The sequence below is a fragment of the Corvus cornix genome, chromosome 3, assembly GCF_000738735.6.
Source record: "Corvus cornix cornix isolate S_Up_H32 chromosome 3, ASM73873v5, whole genome shotgun sequence".
In the NCBI taxonomy this organism is placed as follows: domain Eukaryota; kingdom Metazoa; phylum Chordata; class Aves; order Passeriformes; family Corvidae; genus Corvus; species Corvus cornix.
In genome coordinates, this window is record NC_047056.1 from 27,784,655 (window position 1) to 27,805,406 (window position 20,752).

Consider the following 20,752-nt stretch of genomic DNA (forward strand, 5'->3'; position numbering starts at 1 on the left):
GGCGCCGTTGGCGTTTTAGAAAGAGCTACATACATGACACAGTTTCTCCAGAAGTTCCCTTTAAATAGTAACATTTCTGCCCATTTGTATTCACAGGTCTTACAGTTCTATTTTTAATTGGAATGTAGGTGTTCATGAACAGTGGGTGTGAGACTGACAGCCCTAGACCAGAGCTCTCCATTTGCAGAATAACTGCTGCATTGACTACTATGCTGCAAACTCCTGTAATGGAAATACCAAGGACTGAGAGGGTCTTCCCATCCCTGTGCTTATTTTGCTTTTGTCCTTGCAGCTGAAGCTGCCCCAAAGGGTACCAGCAACTAAGATGGGCTGTGGATGTTTGTGTGTCCACATGCATGTTCAAACACTTGCTAGAACAGGCACAAGATTATCAATCCTTCCAGACAGTAATTGCTTTTGAGCCTTAGCAATTCATTTGGATTTTGTACTCCATTGCCATAGAAGTAGCTTTTCACGTGACTTCTTGAGTTCTCCAAGACATCCTTAAGCAATATGTTTAGGTCTCTTTTTTTTTTTTAATTTGCTAACTTTTTGTTCTTAAATATAAACAGCTCAGGCTCAGGTACTTGTACCCAGCTTTGGAAATACCAAAGGCTCTTACCAGTTTTCAGAGAACCCTGAAGTACACTGTTGCGCATAGCTCAGGTAGCTTATGCCTCTAACCATCATTTAATAGATGATTCTAAAATTGAGAATAATCATGTTGCGCTTCTGATACTTTTTCCCACTCCAGCCCACTCAGAAAAACCTTCTGAAAGAAAACTCCATGGCACAATCCCTTTACCTGTCCCCTGAGCCATCTATTCTGCACACAACAAGGTCAGGAGTAGAGCCAATACCGATACCTTCCCTTTCTTGAGGCATGCCAGGTGTATTACTGAATTAAGGGAGTTCCTATATTTTCCTCCAAGATTATAGGCATGCAATTTCCAGCTATTTCTCTAAACCCTCCAGTCCTCATATGTTAATGTGCTTTGGCTTTTGTTTCAAGTTATTAGGAAGGAATCTTCTTTATCCTAAATTTTTTTTCTTTGCTTCCTTTGAATAATTAAGGGTCAAGTTATAATTTTCTCTTTCCGTCTCTAGGCTTGTGTAGAGAAGAGCGAAATTCTTTTCATTTTTGTCATTTCCTGCCCCCTCCCCCAGCCCTCTGGAATGGTGTTGTTAACGTGCTATGCTTGTATGCTCAGCCCTCTGCTGTCTTAAGCATTGCTTTTTCCTTGCAAAACTAGAAGCGGATCAAAGCATCATGCCAATTCTGAATGCAAGAGAAAGCATAGGCAGAAGCTGCCTGACACAGAGTTCCTCTGAATGTAGCATCTCTCTGCCAGATCAGAGGTCATGGTCAGGCAACAAAAACTAGAAGAGACCAGTACTTTGGCCCTGCCTTTCCATGCTCCACCTGGGAAATCTGATTTCTGAGCTTTGTTTGCTTTCACAGAATTAGAAATGTCTGTTATACAGACAGAAATTCTGTTATAAAATGAATATAAATGCTGTTATGCAAAAAGATCAGGCCCAAGGCTCTTAACTAACTGGGAGCCCAAAGACTAGATTTGGGATGATCCAAGGCCTGCCCCTGCAGAGAAAGTATGTATGTATGCAAAACAGCAACACAGCCTCTTGCTGCGAGGTCATCTAAGGCTTCTTGTTTGCTCTCCTGATTTTATGGTGGGATCTTTTGTGATGAGGTTCAGCCCTGCCTTCCTACTGTTCATTTTTTTAAAGTACTTTTGCAGTAGTCAGTTCTCTGAAGTGCCATTCTCTTTCCTTTGAATTGACTGAGAATCTGGGTTAAAGTGACTGACTGATGTGACAACAAAGAAGGGAATGTCATCAGGTCCAAAGGATTTGATATGCTGTTGGTTATAAAATGTACTCGGACAGCCCAAGTTCTGTGCCAGATTAATATTTGATGTCATGGGACTTGACTGGCTGTAACTGAAAGAGCTGGGGCCGTTGTTGGGAAAATGGCCATCTCCCTTTCAGGGGAAAGTTGGGACTCATAGGAGCTGACAGCCTGACAGTCCAATCTTCCATTCACCCATAAGCACCAGTCAGAGTGAGCAGTGACAATGCAAGTTTCCCCATATTTAATTCACTGATGGGTCAAATTCTCTTTGTAACCCCTAAGTATTGTGCATACTTTCTATTATCAGCCAGAACTTTCCTTCTTCCCACAGTTTAGAGCGTATCAGTGCATGGTTCCTCTTGACAGTAGCCACTCCCTCTCTCTCCCTTCTCCCTCCTCCCTCCCAGCCATCCCCACCTCTCCTAGTGCCTGTGGCAGCAGCCGTAGCCTGCTTTCTCTGGGTGAGACACCACCACCTGCACCGTCCTGCCTCGGGCTCCTCTGCCATTCAGTAGTGGCAGGCACTGTTTAGTCACGGTCACAGCGACAGCGACCCATACAGCAGCTGAAGGGAAGCTGGAAGGGTGCATGCCCCCTTGGTGTAAGGGCCCCAAACCAGGCTCTGTGGGGAGGATCCCAAGCCAGTATCCACTCTCAGCACCAGCCTTTCAACACCAGGAAGATTCTGGCTTGATGCCTTGCAGCACTGTGCTGGGCAGCACAGAGTGCAGGGAGAGTCACACAGGAGGACAGAATTTTCTCTGAGTAATTTGCTACCATTATTTGTTGAGAGTCATAAAAACAGCACCTAGGATGCAGGTGTGTAACTCTGGCCCTATCTGTGTATGTGTGAGGCCCCCCTACATGGTCCATGCAGCTGCACAGTAGTCCAATATGCTCAGAAATCCTAAACTCTCTCACATAAGGAGAAAACAACTTGGGGCTGCATCATCAACACTTTCCAAAAATGGCCCTGTTTTATCTGTCTGCTGATCCTTAACTTACCCAAAAATCTCTCAGCTAATGAGGACCACGTGCCAGTCACACTTCATTTAAAAGAGGGGGGGGGAAGGAAGTTGGTGTTGTGGCATGTAGATATTAAAAAAAATAAATCAAATAAAACTTGGCATTGTAAATGGAAATCAATGGACTGCAAAATTGTATTTGTTCTAGCTGGATAGAGTACTTGCCGAGTTCCAAGCTGTTTGTCCCTTTCTGAGGAGGGAAGGGGTCTGCTCCATTTGTACTGTAAATGCAAGGCTGTTGTGAAGAGGGACTTGAACCTTTCCACCTTCAAAACGGTTTATGCATACAAGAAAAAATTAATCTCACAACATCCCATGAGACACAAATCCTAGCCCTTATTTAGAGAGGGAATGAAGGGAGAGTGGGTATTTTGTCTGAAGCCATGAAGCAAATCTCTGTTAGAAGTGAAATGCTTGGCTTCTGGTCTTATACTGAGAAATTCTGACTATGTCCCTCTTAAAATTCTTTCAGTATCTACAAACTGCAGGCAACATAGTATCTGAACCATAATAATTCATGATAAAGCACTGTAGTGGCTAGCAGGTACACCACTGACCTGCGACTCCATGTGACCTTGGCTAGCTGTCACTTTCAGCTCAGGATACCTGAAGGTGTCACAGTGGACAGTGTTGCATCTCATCTGCACTATGCTCAACTGCTGCTTTTCTGAAAATCTGATTCTTGATCTTTAATAAATCCTAAGAAAGCTATATTTGACCTAAAACTCCACTCAACTAAAATATTTATATATTACCTCATGGAACACACAAAAGTATTCCTGTTATGAACAGCCCATTATCACCAACATATCTATGACATCTGCATTTGTCTTCTTCCCTATTCTATTAATAATGATTGTTATTTATATTAGACACAAAAACAAATAGCATTTCTTACACTTTCTCACAAAACCTACGTTGTTCTAAGGAATTTTATCAGACTGACTTGCATTGGTCAAAAGCCCTCCGAAACAGTTTTCTATGTAAAGTCCTGACAATTGAAGATTTTGTTTCATTTCCAAAGATTGTGATGTTTTAAATTCATCACCTTGAGGATGAGAAGCCAATCAAATGAACCTTGCAAGGCTGAAGGAGGTTGTTTTCAGACTTGAGAGGGTACTGGGTAGGAAGACTCGCAACCAAACTAAGACCTGACAACAGGGTAAAGTGAAAGCTAAAAAGAGGAGACAGTTGTTAATGATCACATCCTTTTCTGCTCTGTCCTAGCAGGTCATGCTTGAGATTAGAACAAGGCAGTAAAAGATTATTAGGGCAAAGAACCTGGAATTTGCGACTTTTGGCACCATGGCCAGCGCTCTGCAGGAGAAGCCTGTTCATGCCACCCCCAGGACTGTCCTACCAAAGGGTTGTGTCTTCTAAAACCGTTCTCAAAAAATTTTAACTGTATGGAGTATGCTATGCAAAGCAGTTATCAAAAAATAGATACCAGCTCTGTCCTTGATATTAAATAGGATCATTTGGATTACTGCAATCAAATATTAAAAAAAAAGCATTCATTATGAATGTGAATTTACATCCCTTCAATTGTAGAAAGGATCAGAAGAATATCTCATTTAAAATTAGCATTCTTTAAGTAAGACTTAAAAATTGAATTGATTGGAGAATAATAGCCTATCCAACTCTTTGCTGCCTTCAACTCTCTTTAAAATCAGAACTTTCTCTTAAGAAATATATAAACCGTTATTATTTTCAGCCCATATCAGTTATGCAGCCCCAATCAGTTTGGGGTGAGAGCTATTTTGGGTTGGTTCCATTGGGATGAGAATGCTGATGGAGTTGGTAATTCCTTATATCAGTGCTCTTGATTAACACCGAATGCACAAAGCTCTTTGTCCTTGAACTTTTAAAACCAAGGCCAAACAAGAAGGAAGAAGATTGTTTGCAATTCTATGTGTCTTTTTCTTGAAAGCACTGGGCCCAAAATCCCTCTCTCAGATTTTGTTTGGGGTCACACTGCTGAGGCCTCCTCCAGCTACACCTGAGCCTGTTTGGCTCTCTTGTCTTTCTGCCTCTCTTCCACCTTTCAAGGAAATTGTTGCCTTCAAGCTGATCTCTACCTGAATGGGTAGATTAGTCCCAAACCTCCCTGCTGCTGGGTTCACATTCCTGAAGAGCCTTACAGGGAGCCTTCGAAGCCCCAATTGTTTCAGTGATCTATTAAGACAAAGAATGGTTAATACCCTAAACTCGATCATCACTGTTGTAGGTGCTGTCCCACCACCACTGCCACTTCCCAAGACTGTAACCAGAGAGCTCAGGCTCCAGGATCAGCCAGCCCAGCACCAGGGCTTCCCCACATTTTATACGCCGCTCTGGCATTGCCAGAGCAAGATGTATTAGGCCATGGGAACTACTTGGGGCTTGGCTTTGCTGCTTCTTCTATGATCATGACTTTGAACTAATATTCTTTGTGACGGCTTTTTGTCCATCTACAACTTCCTGGTATTCACAGCTAGATATTGCACTGGAAATGCTGTTTATTAGGAACCTACCTAAGGCTCCTGGGTGCCCAGATGCCATTTTCCATGAACTTGGGCACTCCTCAACACTGCCATCCTTGCACTGTGCTGTCCAGGCTGGGGACAAAGCTTTTAACTGCCCTAGGGACAAAAAAAAGGAATTTCTTTTCTTCTTCAGAGGCTACATAGAGAGAAATGTGTGTTATTATGGTAAAGGAAAAGGCTATTTGCAATGAATGGACAAGCTCTGTCTGTCAGCATAAAATGTTCATAGAGTGGATGCTGAAGCCAAGGCAGATTATTTCTAGGGGATCATAGTCCTTCTTTATTCAGTGGGGTTTTTACCCAGTTTCTTGTCTGTTAGCAAACTAGTTTCCCTAATATTTCAGAGGAAATGTGCTGAATGGCAGATCACAGGCCAGTCACTCAACTGATGTTGGCTGACATCTGTACAATAAACCAAACCAAGTGATCTTTGGCCCTAGTGGAAGCAAAAGTCAACCATATGTACACAATATATATGCACACAGAAAGCAGCAAAAAAAACCGCACAACCAAACTCAGGCCAAACCACTCCAAAGATTATAAGTAACTAAGCAGAACAAAGGTCTATCCCTAAATGCTAAAGATCAACATAAGGGTTTTTTTATGGCTGATAACATACCATGCCCCACTGTTAAGGAATTTTTATAGCTGAACAAAACCTGACAATCAGTTTTTATGTAGCACATCTCATAAAAAAAAATGGGAAAGTACTCTACTGAGAAGGTCAATATTGTTATCTCTGTTCCTCGGAAAGCTGAGCAGCAGAGTGGAGGTAAAGGTGCCTAAGGAGCCTTACTTAGAAGGCTGTAGGAGTGCAAAAGACTTCTCCATCCAACAGCAGAAGTACGGAAGGGCCAACTGTACTTTACTTACGTGGTTACACCCACTACCCCGTTTGCAGTAGGAATCTTTCCCAAACACTGCAAACACTGATACAGCTCCACCGACTGCGCCAGGAGCGCCTGTGGCAGCCAGGGCCACCCCTACGCCAGGGGACAGGCAGACGAAGGAGTTCCTGCGCTGTCAGCCGGAGTATGAAATTACAGCACTTCAGCTGCTTTGCGGGAGCAGCCTGCGCGGGCCCGGCCGCCACGGCCACGGTGAGGCCGCTGACCCTTCAGCGAAGCCCTGCCACCCACCCCGGCACAGCAGGACGGAACAGGGGAAAGAGCAGGCGAGGAAGAAAGCCCAGAGGGGGGATTTACTGGATCCATCCCACACTTCTGGAACCCGTGTGCACCTGGAGTGGGGGCCCTGCAGCAGCAGTGCCCAGGGCAGGTGCGGAGCAGCATTTGCGGCTGCACGGGGTCACTCCATGCTCTGCAGGGCAGCCCTAGGGACAGTCTCCTGACCCCACCGTCATGCTCCTGGCTGTGCTGGGAGCCAAGAGAATGACATGGCCACATTTACTGTTGGATTTAACATGAAACGTGCCACCGGCCTGCCCCCCCTGGTTTCCTACACGTTGCCAGGGAGTGGAAAGAAAACCTCTTGCCACAGAGTTCAGAGTTCTTCACCAGAGAGAGAGGACTGGATCACTCTCCCTTTCCTTCTCCATGTGCAGGGAAAAAAAAACTCTCTCAGGATAACTTATTAACCCGAATTACCTTCCGTTCTTATCTCATCGTGCTTGTAAGTCACACTGACAAGCTTTTGGCAAGACTTGCAGAGCCCTGCAAAGGTCCTCCACATGAATTTTCAGACTCAGTGGAGACCTGCCAGTACCCATTCCTTTACTTGACCAAGCAGCCTCAGCAAAGGAAGCTGTGGTGCAAGGCTCACCTCTTCTGTAAGGCTGCTCCATTTGCCTCTGGTTTACCCTGAATGAAACATGATCTACAGTTTCCACATTTAAATCCCAGCAACATCCTCTGCAGCCTGTTGGTCAGTCTGCCTTTCAGCTCAGCGTGGGAAAAAGCTAGGAGCAGTCAGTCTCCCAGTAAGGACGCATATAGCAGACTATGCATCTATATGTTGTCATGGAGATGCCATGGAATTCATCTGAGGATCTTGCTGGTTGGGTTCCTTCTGCATCACACATTTGTACAGAAATTAGGTTTTGACAAAAATACAGTATCCGAAGTTTTCCAAAGCATAAGTGGAACATAGATCTGTGTCAGAGCAGATCAGGTCACCTTACTCATGATGACTTGCATAGGCCTTAATTTTTTATTTTCCACTTAAGTTGCTCCCGATTTCATATCCACACTGTTAGCATGGAGTTCAGAAAATTAAACTAGTCAAAAATAATTGAGGGGAAAAAGAAGCAGGCCATATGTTTTAAAAGCAACCATTTCAAAATGCAAGATGACAGATTATAGTACTCTTCTGCAAATACAGTGGGACTCAAATAACCAGTCAGGGAATTGTCCTTAATAGTTAACCTGAGACACCTGAAACCTCCACCCTTTTCCACCTTTACCTGATGTTTTTAAAGGTAAGCAATTTTACTGCTTGTGTCCATCTTACTTTTTTTCCTATTAAAAATCTCAAAAATTTAATAAACATTATTTTCAGTTAAACAGGGATGTTAATTTTTAATCTTTTAAAAGGAGAAAGAATGAATCCATTTCCAAATTGCACCTTGTCCCTAAAAGACAAATCACATGGCCTATAGAAATCATACTCTAAACAGTGCAGTAAATGCCTGCAATCAAACAGGCTAAAGACCTAACAGCTAATTGTGTGATCAGAAACAAACCTGAAGAGCCACCATCAGCTTACAACCTCCAGACCATCTTCAATCTGAGCACTTTTTTAAAAGTATCACCTCAATCTTTCTAGATAACATCCTTATGGCCTTTCCTATCTAACCACACAGTTAAACCTCTCACCTATTCAAGCTCTCATGTAACTGTGCTAGATTAATTTTTTAACTGTACTTGGAAATGACAGTCTGCTGCTGGCCTCCTTCTAAAGTTATTCAGATTTGAGATTACTGTAGAGAACCTGCTGCATTTTCATACCACTGCTGGTGCAGATCCACTGACTGAGAAAAGCTCCCTTGTGTCTGTTGACATGAATAATCCCCAACATTTTTAATATAGGCTGCCTTTGCCAGTTGGCTGACACTTGTGCTATGCCATGAATAAAAGCTATTTGATGACAGTTGAGAAATGGACGTGAGACACTTGCTGCTGTATTTCCTCTGCTCTGTGGGAGCCAGTCCCTATTATTTGTCATGTGCAGGAATGTAAAGACGTTAAAGGCAACTTGAATGCAGCCACTGATGATGTGCTAGTGCAAAACAATGTAGAAGTGAGACCTCAAACCTCTTCTAATAGTCTGCTTCTTATGTCCCTCATATGTCTTTGCTGCCTATAGGAAGCTTCAGTCACTCTAAGTTTAAATAACACTCATTTTAATGCATTTACCTAGTTGGAGCATTCAAAGTGTGCCTTCACATCAACACAGAAAAGATCCCTTTATTAGCCAGCTACAGAAAGTTTAAAGTTTTCTGTGTGTCATATAAGCAATGGGATTAATAATGCATGGTTACTTACCAGTGACTGCTGTTCTTCAAAAGACCTGCGTGTGTTTGTATCCGTGGGGTGTGCACTACAGGAGAACTACAAATACCTGGTGTGAAAAACATGCACTCCAGGAAAACCATGTGGGACAGCAGCTCAGATGACTCTGCATGAGGGCATGTGGTGTGTTAATGCTGGCAAGGAAGAAAAAGATAGGGATTTAAGGTAGAGTTGACAGAACAAGAGGAAAAGTGTTTGGCTAACAGAAAATGGGAGATGGAGTGAGGTGTCTGAGGAGTATGAAGAAAAAAAAGCAAGACTGAACCATCCAAGAACAAGATAAAATGAGCAGAAAGAGAGATGACTGTGAGAATACAGACAGGAGGAGGAGTGGGAGGAATGAGATTAAAGGCAAAGTAACTTACAGAGGACCTTGAAGGGGAAGATAGGGAGATTTATATGGAGGCTGAGAGAGACATGAAATCAGTGGGATCTGGGAGATGGGCTGGTATGTCACAGCTGGGGGATTTTTAGCAGGAGACTTCTGAGCAAGCAGGGGAAGAAAGTCAGAGGAGAGGATGGGAAGGACAGACTGCTGCAGCACAGGCATCTACTGCATGGATAAGAGTCTTTTGAAGATGGACAGTAAGGGAAAGGTAGATTTAAAGAAGATTGAATACATCCCCATACTTGGGAGATACTTAGGAGCGTACGGATAACCCATTAAAGCCCCTTTATTACCAGAAAACCCCAACAGACATCACAGAATTTAAAGGCCTGCCAGAAAGAGGCAGCTCATGCCATACTCAGCAGGCAAATGTCCTTAAAAATATGGTCAGTGGCCTGCAAAAAAATCAACAAGGGCTGCTATCCTCAAACAGAGCATTCACTTGATTCCGTTCCAAGCTGATCCTTGCCCTAAGTTTTGCCCTCGCTGATAAGTAACATTAGCAGATTTACAGGTTAGTCAAAGTTTTCTCTCCACATAAGTCCTTGCCAGAGTTTTCCCTGCAAACCTGACCCAGCTGGGAGAAATGCTGCCCTCTCCCCTGCTTTCAGATCAGAGCTGAAGCTGACAAAATGCACCTGCCATAAGGGCTCACCAGTAACAACCCTGCACCTTCAATATAAAGTTTCAAGCACCTGATATTAGTGTGGCACTGGCGAGCTCTGCTGTCTCTGCCTGCAGGCCCGGAGCTCTGCAGAGCATTGAGCTCTTACAGGCACCCAAGGAGAGACGAGGTGGCGATGCTTCTGAGCTGTCTCTGGGAAAGGAAGCCCTGTGCTCTCCAGCAAAATGGCCAAGACAAGAAACTGCACAAAACCTGCTGAAGCTGCATGAGAAAAATCAGAAGCTGGAGAGAATTACTTTCCCCCAAGAAGAGGGAAGAAATGGTGTGCATACATAGACAGTGTCCTGGGGGTTATAAAGCGAGACATGGTGACACAATGATGGAATAATTTCCAGATGATCTGTCGAGCAGAAGATGCTTTGGAAAGCTCTTTTAGCTAGATCAGCTTTTGGGATGTGTGACTAACAGCAATAGGCCATAATAATTATTTTTTAAATGTCACTTCAAGCACAGCTTTCTCCTGATTATCACTAGAGCACATTTCTAGCACAATATATCTTGGTTGTATCTGAAGCTAGCTCTAGGCAAGGATGTTAAAAACAGTATAGCATTTTGCTCTTGCAAGGGAGAAATCTCACAATTAGGCCATCTGCTACTTTGCACACCAGTGACAGCTCGTCCTCCTATTTGCTGATGGAACCAGGGCTGGCAATTAAATAGCAGCCCTTCCTCCCTACCCTCCTCCCAACCTCAACAGTGCCACAGCTCCTCTCGTGCATTCCCCCCCACGGATTTCCTTCTTCACCTGAGCTGCTGTGCTCCTCTGCCAGGTGCCTCCCTGCAGATGGTCTCTGCCCCTCTCGTTTTGCCCTGGCTTTGGCTCCCGTGAGCCACAGCTCTAGGTGGGGTGGGCTGATGCTGATGTTGCTGAGGATGAAGCTGCAGCTCCTCAATGGCAGGATATGTATTATCACATCATGTCAAGTCAGAAGGGAGCTGCCTCTGCACCTGCTGTGACTGCTTTCATGTAGCTTGAGCCTCCTCAAGACAAATCTTCTCTTTCAAAGTAGACTGAGCAAATGACTGAGGCCACACCAATTTCAGCCTTCCTGCAGGCAAGAGGAGAGGGTCTCATCGTACTCTGTCTCTACAAATAACTGCACCCCAGCGTAGAGGTACCCACCCTGCCCTGCAATGCAGCGGTCAGCTGTGGTGGTGTGGAGCTCAGCACTGCTGGGCACCTTTGCACTTCCATCAAACCCAGCTTTTCACAGAGCCTGAGCAGCCCAAATCCACATCCTTGCAGTTCATCACAGTCCCCTGGGCAAAGAGTCCCCTAACTTCTTCTCCCGTGTGCTCCATGCACAGCACTGGCACCGTGGCATGGAGACTGCAGCTGCTGTGTTCTCCCCTTCCCTTGCCAGCCTGTGCCCTCGCCCTTGCTGCACTCATCAGGAATCCTCCCGTCCTCCACCCCTCTGCAGAAGACAGCTCTCTTCAGTGGGCTGCTGGCAGATAATCTGCCTGACTCATAACGGCTTGCTTTCTTTGAAGCAAGATGGATATCTCTGAAGTTGGTGATTTCTGTGTCTCCCAAATCCATAATCCTGTGATTGCTGCAGTACCAGCACCAGAGTTCCCACAGCGCAGCAGCTGGACGGAGTGGCACGCAGATCAACACGGTGCACATGCTTTGTAAGGCACAGAGACCTAGAGCAACGCTGTGCTTCTGATCAGATCCCACGCTTTGCCTTCTTTCAGCACATCAAGCACGGTGATGTGTTTTCAGCAGGACCCAAACACCCAGACACAAAAAGGCAGACCTGGGGCTTAGCTTCACACTTACTTTTCCTCTGACAGTTTTGTATAAAGCTAAATATTCATGTGATTAGCATGTATTTCTTTAAGGGAGCTTGTTCTCTTAGTGCTAATCTGGGCTGAATGGCCAAGCACACGGAATTTTGCTCGTGGTGCTGGATGAATTCACCTGTGGGGCAGCCGATCAGTGTAAGGGTCCCTGCACTATTCCAGTGATGAAACCGGGCTTCCTCAGCTCAGTTCGGTGAGCTACATTTCCTTTTGCTGAGCTTTCCGGCTTGGGCAGACATTTGAAACGGGAGGTGGTCTGGGTCGATGGAGATGTTTGTCATGGGGAAGAGGACGCGTTCCTGCTGCCAGGCAACCGGCGCTGCAGCGCCCGTGCCAATGGCTGCGAACACCTCTGCAGAGGCAGGTCTACAGAAGGAGCGGCCAACCCGGGGCTGCTGGGGGGGCCCCATCGCCCCACGGAGCCGGGGGTGCCACAGCTGCTCCCCCAGGGACCCCCACGGAGGCAAAGTGGGGAGATGGTGCTGTGCCCCCTGCCCTGCTCGCCTGCGGGTCCCTGTCCGGGGCCCAGGCAGGGCGCTCGGGGAGCCCAGTGCCCGCTGCACCAAAGGAGGCTTTCTGCCCTGCTTCCAGCTCTGCCTTCAGTCGGTGCTGCTCCGGAGCCAGGGGAGAGGCTGCTGTTTGCAAGGTGGTGCTGTGGGGCCTGAGGGGGTGTCTGCAGAGCCCCTCGCCCTCTCTCAGCACTCATCTTCAGGTGCTTGGGGGGGTTCCATTCACCCGTTCTGCAGCCAGCTCTCTACTCCCGCCCGTTCACCCCTCTCCATCCTGTGGCACAGCCTCACTGCAGGGCTGGCACAACCCGGGTGGCTCCATCACTTGCCAAATATTCACTGTAAAACTGTGCCCCGAAGAAGCAAGCCCCTTCTCACTGTCCTCTCTGCTGCATCTTCAGCCACCCTGGCAGGAGTGAAAGGAGGGGAGAGAAGAGGGACCCCAGACTGGTACCAGCATGGGGAGGTGGTGCTGCTGCTGTTCTGGATGATGAGCCACAGAGGGAAGTCCTATACTCTACTCTTAGCCTGGGTCATGAATTTCTTTCCCCAGAGCCTGCTGCAATCTGCCACACACAGCTTGTCAGCTGAGGATACAATAGATTTTACTCGTGACAGATATGCATACACACACATATATATGCATGAAAAGCTCATTCAGTAGGATTAGGCAAAATTACCATAGCGTGTGCAAAACAGCAGTGCCATCCACTGAAAGCATGCCCTTTGCTTGCTCGCTTTGATAAATGATTTTGATTTCTTCCAGTCTCTCACTCCAAGAATATTACTGTGGAGACAACATGGAGATCTATGTACTAATTGTTTCAAGAAGTTTTCATGTAGTGATAGTTGGGCATCTATAATCTTACATTCCCTGGGGAAGTTTTTATTCAGATTTTCATATAGGTTTTAGTTTTCGTTTAGGGGCAGATGCGTGGAATGCTGAGGAACACATCTTGTTCCATCACGCTTGGTCCTTTATGGACAGGCTTTGGCTACAAGTCCAGTGGGAAAGACAAAATGTATCCAGAGCCATGCAGATGACACATACTCTGGCCACTCGGCACTGCTTAAACCCTGGAAACAGCAATGTGAGGCGAGAGAAGGCGAAGAGAAAGGCAAGATCAGATAATTTATTGTGGGTTTCCATATTGTAGTTACAGATAGATCTCAATGGATGAAAAGTTATCTGCAGAGGTTTGAAGCCAGGGGATAGGAATCGTGTCCCTCCTGGATCCCAGGAGCAATTTACTTGCAGTGTGGGGACTAGACCCTGGGTACAGGGAGCAACAGTGCAACAGCACTAGTGAAGGGCCGCTCAGAAACTGCGTTTGTTCCTGAAACTTCTTTCCATTTTTCCCTGTATTCCTCACGTGTGCTTGTAGCGAGGCAGGTGCCATGGCTCCCCAGTGCAGATGGCAGGAGATGTGGGAGCGCTGCCTCCTCCAGTGCTCGTGGGTGCAGGCGACCAAGCCTCTGCTGGCCCGAGCAGCCCCGGCTGGGAAGCAGACTCTGATACAGTCGTTCGCAATGCTGCCTGATGATTCACTCCAACTCGCTTTTCATTCCCTTGGGAACACAGAAGGGAGGCAGGGAGCAGATCAGCACCCCGCAGACACAGTCTCCCCATACATCAGCTCACCCTTCCAGCGAGCCCATGTCCTCACTTAAGGGGAGTATGGAAAACCTGTCAGAATAAACTCCAGTAAGGATTTTTGTTAGGAAGTACGAAGCAAGGATTCAGCCTACCGCCTCCAACTCTCATCAGTCCTAATAAGAGGTGAGGGGGTGAGCTTGAGGGCTGTCCTGCAAACTGGGCAAGGTGGTTTTGCAGAGTGCTACCAGTAGGCCACTGGGCTGGCCTGGAAATAGTTTCTTTAGCAGAGTAAAAATACCTGACTTTGACAGCCAGCATGCTGGCTTGTGTATGCATAATTTGCTGTGATCATGCTATAAATCAAGATGAGACTGCTAAAATTATGTATGACCTCATTTGATAGATTATCTAATAAGAAATTTGCTAATGCAGTTTATCACTTAAAAAGCCATACGACTGCTAAGGATGAGTACTTTACTGCAGCACATTTAAACCTAATTGTCAGAGGAGAAAAGCAAGCGGATTTCAGAGGTGAGTTAGAAGAGCATCCTTATGAGGATGATGTCTTCACTAAATCAGTGGTGCAATGCAGCAAGCAGGGTGGAAAGGAGTCTCCTCTGGATAAAGGTACAGAAAACTGCTAGACAAGGCTGTGCTGTGTGAGAATACTGCATGGACTCACTGATCAGTAGCACCTTTATAAATGTAAATAGTTGTATCCTAACGGGCATGCTTGCTTTTATTGTTTGATCTAGCATTATCTTTTAATTTTTCTGACATTTCAGTTCTGTTTCACTGTCTTGCAAGCAGATCTAAAATCCCTGATATGTGGAAAGAAACTACCAGCCTAGACCTCTAGCTCTAACTTGCTATTCTGGTTATGATGCCTGACAGAATAAAAAGAGTAATTGTTTTGCTGCTATATGTTACCATCAAATATTTTTGTTCTTCCAGTCCTGTGACTCATTTAAAAAGACTGAACATCACTTTGACGTACACAAACAGAACTAGAAAGCAGCTCAAGCCAATGAAATAAAGCTCGTTTTGCAGGTTTGTTAATCACTTATTCTGTTTCAATCCCAAATTTGTGATTAATATGATTAAAATATAAATGCTGTTTTCTTTACTGATGTTTTTCTAAAGCTCATTCTGGGGTCTAAATGCCTGTATATATGATACTGTTCAAAGCCTCTGAGATAAACATTAAACCTCCTCACAACTCCGTGTGTGTGTGTATGTGTGTGTGTGGAGGGGGAGGTGTTAAGAAGTGATGATTTCGAACTCCATTTTGGGATTGGGAAAAATGATGTGGAAACATGAAAGAGCTTACAAAGGGCCACACAGAAAATCATTATCAGAGCCAAGGCCACAGCTCTGACTTCACTGATCCCCATCTCATCTCCTGACTGCCCAGAGCAAAACTTGCAAATGTCCTCCTTTTTACGCCTCCGCACCCTGAGCACATCCTGCCTCATTTGTACCCTGCCCAAAAGGGGGAGTTTGTTCTTCTCCAGGGAAAATGATGCGTTATGGCAGAAATGGGGAAATCAGATGTTGCTGTACAGAAAATGTGACCCTTGGCACAGGAAGGCAGGAGGTAATTTTACTGAGCACTGCTGAGTCAAAACTGTAGGTGACACCTCCACTTTGACTTAGGTGTGTGACTAATGATTTGGGGTTGTAGAGGAGCTACTGGTGTCACGAGAAAAGCAAAGATACTTGTAAAACATTGTGAATTCCAGGGCCTGGGATCAAGGAGCTGAAGAAAGATGTTTTGGTAGAGGCATAAATTAGAGTCACGCAGGGGGACTGCCCATGACATTTGCATAGGAGGCCCACCTAAATATTGGGATGCCAATATTGATAATGTAGTGCCAGCTGAGTAGCTGGAACTGTTCCTCAGGTAGCTGGGACTGTTCCTGAGAGACCTGGAGCCTGCATTTCCGCGTGAACACACAAAACAAAGCTGTGTGTGTACATCTGACTGGAGTGATTTATTTACAAAAGAGAAAAACAAAGTAATGGCAATATCATCTGCCTCATTAAATGGCCCAGCTCTAAAGGGGTGAAGCCACTTGAGGGGTAACTACATAGTTCACCACCATGCCACATCACCATTTATGGCTTTCCCCACTGACATTTATTGATACAAACTGAGTTAGTGGATTTTACATTGAAAAGACATCTCCACAAGAAGCTGGACTCAGGGCATTTGCTCACTCACCCTAGACTGTCAAATAACTCCCTGATTATAATTTTTGGTCACAGTTGATCTGCCTTAGGACAAAGTTTCATCATAAAGCTTTCATTAGTCATTCCTTGAGTCATCCTGTTTCATGAGCTCTTACCCCTACCAAGATAAAATCTATCAGTAGCAATTCTCAGAGACCTACCAGTCAGTGACTCTGTGATGCAACCTGTAGCAACCAGGCAGAATTTACTCCTCCATATTTTATCTCCTGCCAGCCATCAGCAAGTGAAGTAAAAACAGCTGCTCTGAACCCACATTATTGCAGTGAGATTCCAAGGGAGAGGTGCTGAACCTCATTTAAAACCAAGGGAGATCCAAGAGAAGAAATAAAAGTTCTAAGCCTATACCCTTGAAGCAGAATGGTTTTTTCCTCAGTATACATCTATTCAAAATAAATGCTTCTCATGCCTGCTGGGCAGTAAACCTTGCCATGTAGCTGCATATACTGTGCTTGGCCATATGGTTAACAATGCACCATGAAGAGAGACATACCATAAAAATAGTACTGGTAGAAATATTCTTAAAACACCACTTATGGGCCAAGAATATCCTCTAGAAGAAACAGACAGTGAAAGTACATGTTGAGGTTGCTATCTGGTACAACAGGCAAATGCTCCTGCTGTGCAAATCAAAAGGTGGATTTTTTTTCTTTGAAAACATTAGGTAAATATTCCTAGAAAGACAGAACTTCAATGCATGGCTGGGACTACAGCATGCATCCACTGATCAGTGGTTAAAGATTGCCCAGAAAAGTCCAGGGGATGTGGGAAGAGAGCAACGCTGCAGCTGTGGTCATACCTGAGGACTAGGATACATTCCTTCAAGGAGTGGGAATCCCACCCTACCACACATTCTCCTAGATCACATGGGAGATCTTTAGCTGAGTCACCAGAGAAGAGCAATATAGAAATTTCCAAAGCTGGAAGGAGCAAAGTTTTACAGACATCCTATTATGTACAACTTACATAATCTGAGTACTTAGCTGCTTAGATAATATAGTGATAGAACTTCGTAGAATTAAAAAAGAAAAAGCTTCTCACAGATGATAATAATATAGCAAGAATGGAATTGAAGTGCTCAAAAAATCAGTAAAATAAGTCCCATTTTCCTTCTGGTTTTATTGGACATTTCCAAGAGGGTCTTAATGCGACAGAGATGATGCCTCAACTCCTATAGCCATGACATCACTTACACTGAACTGTGACTTCTCAAAGCATTGGACACAGAAGCTTCTGGTGACTTAGACATAAAAGGCAAAGATCAGGGTTCAAACAGTAGCCTTAAGAGGACTGTTTTTTTCCTGTTGAACTGCAAAATTTGCACTAACTTAAGTGTGGATTCTTACTCTCATCTGTATGCAACACCTAATGTTATGCAAAAGATGAGCAACTCTTATCTCCATGTACATAAACAGAAAAGTCTTGCACAAGTGGCTGCAGCAAAGGACTGCAACTAATGTGGAAGAGTAACAATGCAAGCATGTTATACCCAGAAATATTTCTTCTCTGATCACAAATTTTGGGGTTTATCTATGTTACATAAAACACCCAGGACTTAGATCCTCCACTGGTTTAAGTCGTAGCTCTATCAAAGCATGTGGAATTATGTTGATTTGTATAAGATGATCACACATTTGTAAAACATATTTTGGCCTAAATGGCTGATAGACTAGAGTAAGGGAGTAGAAGGAAATAAGCCCTTTTAGAAAATAATACTCACATACTTCAGTAATGAGAGCAAGAAAGAAGTATGTCTTACCTGGTGAGAAATGTACCCTTTTTTCATACGTACAAGCCATGTTATCTCTAATGAAATAACAGCACCTTGTGTTGCAGAAACAGGATAGACACACATATGAACAATACAAGAAGGTGCTTACTTCAGAAGTGTTTCCTCTGCACTGCTTCAGGTACCTTCCTCTGCTTGCTTTTCCAAAGTAGCACCTCTTTGGCGGTTCAGCTTCTGTGCAGGTTATTCAAGGACTCTTTTTCAAGTACCAGTACACTTGCAGGGATAAGGTTTATCTGAAAGGCAGACTATGCAAATGAACATACAATGAACTAATGCAGTTCCACATTTTTTCCACTCCAAAGATTGTTCCTCCATCACCTGACACTGGTGCAAAATACATCAACAGGCTAGAAGCTGGTATGTAAACTTCACATGCCGAACATAGGGAATGCTAAGGACTTCCATAGCTGAAGAGTTTCCATGATGGGAGAAGCCTATATTCATGTGAGGGTGGAAAACTTGGTTTACCAACAGTTGGGCCATTTGCTTTGGAATAATTTGATCACTGTTGGCATTAGACCAATTAATACTTTACATGGTGCAACTGTCCTTGGGGAAGCGTAGGCTTCCAGCTTCCATGACTAAACACAGGACTGAAAAGGGCAAGGAATGATAACAAAGGAATTCAAGTTATATCTACTACCAGAAAGCAAACCTGATTTCCAACCAAACACCTGCCATTAAAAAATGGTTTCCCACAAACTCCTCATTTCCTTTGTGGAGTCCTATATCTAAGGTTAGCCAGGGATTAGAGGTAAGATGCCAAACCATTTTGCTTATTGACAATAAAAGTCTGCCAGTTCTTTGCAGCAATAGTAAAAAAAAAAAGAAAGGTAGCTACCTGTGGTGCTTCTCTTCCATCGTTTTGAAGCTGTTCTTTAGGATATTGTATTACTTTTTGTCTTTTTTTATTTCCAAGTGCTATTGCTTGGCAGGCAAAACTCTTGGACTGTGTTATGTACCAAACCTTCCAGCATCTAGGTTTTCACAGTGTTATTAATACTCAAGAACACTGGAACAGATCTAAAATAAATATCCCACTGTACTCTTCACTGGGTCCTATGCATCAACTACTGTGCTAGGATAAAGAAATGCTTGGTATTCCACAACTGGATGGAGAACAGAGAAGGGAGAGCTCTCAGTGAAATGCTGGGAGCTCGCTGGCTGTAAACAAACAGAAAAGAAGATAAATCAAAGCTGTTCTTTGATCCCAGCAGTCCGGGCCATGTTCTGTTTGACTCTGCACAGCCAACAGCCCCTTTGCTCCTGCATTCACAAGGCATACGGCATCACTGAGCCTCCCCGTCCTACAGAGCTGGGTTGGTGCAGCATCAGTCAGGCTGGGATGAATCTGTGCAGGCCAAATAGGGGCAGGGCCCTTGCTCTATCCCCAAGAGAGCACAGGAAACCTCTCGTAGAGGAGCAGCCGGCTCTGCTGCTCAGTGCTTGCCGTGACCCTGGTGCCTCAACTCCAACACTCATCATGTTTCCCTCTCTGCTGCTCCCAGAGGACTTAAAGGTGTTCCCTCAGATGCTATAATTTAGCCCTTCCAGGCATCAGTCCTGTTCACCCATGCGAGGACAACAGAGTATTTAAAGCTGAAACAGCCAAAGAATATATTCAAGAATCTATGATAAAAGCTACAATTTTATGCACCGTGGAGCATCCATCAAGGAAATGCACAGAGCTAGTGCCACAAAATAATTACATGTGCGGAGTCCATTGTAAACACAGCTTTTATGTGCATCAGCACAGCTGGGGACAGTGTTTAAAAATATAATTATGTAATACATTTTATGTAGTCTGTGAGCCATTCAAGTGATACCATCGGTTCAGCAAAATTACATGCAGCAGGTCTGTATCTATCGGCCTGAGCAAAGAAACATTTTTCAAGAGCATTATTATTTTTTTTTCCTGCCACAAAATAGATTTGTCTCTGATGCCTATGGGGGATTTGTGTCTCTGTCATTGGCCACTTTCTCTCCTACTTTCACCAATGAAGGAGAAAGAAATGGGGAGTTATTTTTGGCCTTGCAGCAGACTCCAGCATCTAAATCAGTTAGTTCTGAAACCACTTGGGGTGGTGCCGGTTCTGTGTTAATGGCTTTAGAGGGAAGGAATTTGTGATGTCTGACTGTTAGTGAAAGGAAACAAAGCGGCTGTTGTGGGGTGGAAGGGCAAGGCAAGGTTAAGACGCTGTGTAAGGAAGCAGGGTTCAGCCTTCAGCGCTAGATGTGCAGCAAAGGGTGAGCTGTGGCTAGGGCAGCACAGAGGAGGCTATTACCGAGCCACACAGAGGCTTCAGTTAGCCGGAGATCTCTATTGAAATGCACAGAGAAAGCAAGCTTACAGCTACACTTACTGCTGACACCCTCATAGCCCCTTCCCACTGCCACCCCCCATTTATTTTATCCTTGCAAAGCTTATATTGTGTGAGCTGCAAAGCATGTAGAGGAAGCTTTGCTTTCCTTCTTGTTTAATCTGCAATTGCAGCTCAGTTGAGGTGATGCAACAGTAAAATTTCTGAGACAGTGCTTCACCGTGCTGCTAAACGATGGGAGCAGCAGCATCCACAGCTGTTTATCTGAGACAAAAATTGAGGTTTGCAGATACTACTTAATGGTCATTTTAAGGCCCCAAAGCTTTCACTTACTTTGCAGACAGTAGATTATATGTCTTGGCTAAATCCTATATGAAAAATGATGTTTGAGCTGTCAAAGTCTCTCTAGGAGACCCAGAAGATTGTTTTTTCATTTAAAGAGATCATT

The 20,752-nt window shown here is 44.7% G+C and overlaps 1 long non-coding RNA gene across 2 annotated transcripts in view; it reads right to left on the reverse strand.

Annotated features, from left to right (window-relative positions):
* LOC104685698 overlaps positions 1-20,752 on the reverse strand; it is a 47,956-nt gene that overhangs the window by 6,975 nt on the left and 20,229 nt on the right. For both annotated transcript variants that reach the window (XR_005604179.1, XR_002044134.2), the window contains exon 2: positions 18,072-18,228. This is a non-coding gene — a long non-coding RNA (uncharacterized LOC104685698). The remainder of the gene's footprint in view (positions 1-18,071; positions 18,229-20,752) is intronic.